A 2,335-nucleotide genomic window follows, 5' to 3' on the forward strand; every position below is an offset into this window, starting at 1 on the left:
CTCACACCTCATAATCAATATTAATAAAGAAAAACCTAAACCACCCAACTTTATTAGTGAAATGTTTAATCCGAATTCCAACTTCATTCGAAGAAATGTTTAAACTAAATTTTTTATAATATCATCTTTCACCATTTTTTTTTTTTTACGAAATAGTCGAAAATGGGTATGAGATTAACTAATTTTTCTATTCAGAAAAATTATTATATAAATGTTGATCAAATTCCAAAATATTTTTGAAATCTATCGAAATTTTTTTTCTTAAAATCTATTAGTATTTCCCGACTTCTTTCTTATATATTCCCCGTCAGAAAGCATTGAAACAATCAGATGTTTTGGCTCCGAAGAGAACAAGGCTACGACCAGCCATAACGACTCTATAGTTGTAAAGGCTAAATGACTCCATCTCCGAAGCCCGGGAGTCCCAGATCTTTCGACATATTGTAAACCATTTAAAGGCGTTAGGCCTGAGAAATTTTATCGGTGGCCAAAATCTCTGCAACGCTTGTGAATTTTGGAGATGGAAAAACTGATCCCGAATAGATCTCGTCGTAGACAAGATGGATGTTCTTCTCGGACGCAAAAGCAAACAACATTTTCAGAGTGAGAACCTCCTTGGTGTTTACTAATATGATTGAGGGGTTTTGTCATCAAAAGCCCATTCACTTGTATATTTTGAGCCCTGGCCTGCCTATAGGGTGCTAGGACCGTTTTCGGCAAATCATTGCAACTGCTCCCATGGACAGGTATGAGCTCCTCTCCTGTGTGCCATTTTAGATATCTGTTATAACTGTACTAACAACTGCATTTTCACTTGAATCGTAGTAGTTAATTATGTTATAAGAGTAAATTTAAGTAATCCAGATAAGGCCATCATGCCGACTTCGTTATCCATGTTTTCATATGAATGGTAATGTTGAAAAATAGTCAGTGAATGGTTGATGCAGAAAATTGCTGTGTATATTGAAGAAGTTGGAGGAAGAAAAGCGAAGTCTGAAAGACAGAATTGATCTCAGTGCAGAAGCAACTGCAGCAAACGAGGCATTGACATTTTGTCTGGCTGATTCATTAATTCGATTTTGGGTCCTCGTTATGGTTGTTGAACAGCAAGATTAGGGTCGAGGCTTTTTAGTCTCAACACCATGTGATCTACCATATTATGCAGGATAAAGTCAGTTCTATATTTACATATATTGTGAATGAATAACGATATTAATAATGTTTCAAAAACATTATGGTATTAACTGAATTGTTTTATCTTATTCTTATGATACCATAGTTAACTTATATTTCTCAATAAAAATTTCAGCTGAATTAATCTTTTGCTGCTACCGGACTTCACAGAGATCCAAAATGGTGAAGACGACTGGACCTCATACCTGCCCACTGCAGCAGTTCTAATGATCTTCCAATAACGACACCTGCTGTGATACAGCCTATCGGCCGGCCAAGGTTCGAAGTATACAATTGAAGGGGGTTTTGGTAACAAATCCTTCGAAGCCGTTAGGAACAACTATGGAATGTACCACTCCGAGAAAGTTGATTGCTTTGTGTCGAAGAACATTGATCTTGTCTAGGATGATATCTATTTGGTATCAGTATTTCATCTCCAAAATTCACAAGCATTTCGGAGGTTTGGGCAACCGATAAAATTTATTCAGACCGAGCTTGTTTGTATGGTGTACAGTCTGTGGAAAGACCTAGTATTCCCGGGCTTCCGAGTCAGAGTCATTTACTCTTACAAACGATACAGTCCTTACGGCTGCACGTGAAACGTCCAAGAGTCGGATATGGTTTTCTCATATGAAAGAGATCCTGGAAGAGTCTGATCTGCTTATCTGATATGAATCAGAGGCTGCAAAAGAGTGATCTGCTTTCCTAATATGATGACGAAGGGGAACATCAGAAAAACCGACTGCATGCCTATGACTCTAACGAAAAAATATGTTTTCATAGAGAATTTTCAGTCTATTATATCTTGTAAGAAATAAAATTCAACTACTTGAGGATCAAATGAAAAAAATTCTTGCATCTCAATCGCGCCTCTTTGAGACCATGTGCAATCGTTAATCCCACTTTCATAGATTGGATACATGGAGAAATGAGTGATAATCATTGCCTCTTAAACTATGTTTTAAGAGGCTAAATATCATTTCATCTGGACTCTTTAAAGATAATGCTGAGCTAGCAAATATGGTCGCATTAGATGACAGATATCATTTCATTTAGGATCTATGCAGAGGATACGAAATGTCATTGCGTAGTCCAGTTCAAAACATTATACACAAGATAGCTGATGATATACACAAGATAAATGATGAAATGAAATAGAATA

At 36.5% G+C, this 2,335-nt stretch overlaps 1 long non-coding RNA gene across 5 annotated transcripts; it reads left to right on the top strand.

Moving 5' to 3' along the window:
- Positions 1–290: 290 nt before the first annotated feature.
- Positions 291–2,037, top strand: LOC149251577 (uncharacterized). 5 transcript variants are annotated; one of them, XR_016265991.1, is made up of 3 exons: positions 291–746; positions 932–1,171; positions 1,345–2,037. It is a non-coding gene; the product is annotated as an uncharacterized LOC149251577 (long non-coding RNA). The 5 variants fall into 5 exon arrangements; XR_016265990.1 differs by having other exon boundaries at positions 294–746; positions 948–1,144; positions 1,310–2,037; XR_016265988.1 differs by having other exon boundaries at positions 295–746; positions 948–1,237.
- The last annotated feature ends 298 nt before the right edge of the window (positions 2,038–2,335 follow it).

This window comes from Pinus tabuliformis, chromosome 7 (genome assembly GCF_031772625.1).
Source record: "Pinus tabuliformis cultivar Carrire ecotype Pingquan chromosome 7, CPIR1, whole genome shotgun sequence".
In the NCBI taxonomy this organism is placed as follows: domain Eukaryota; kingdom Viridiplantae; phylum Streptophyta; class Pinopsida; order Pinales; family Pinaceae; genus Pinus; species Pinus tabuliformis.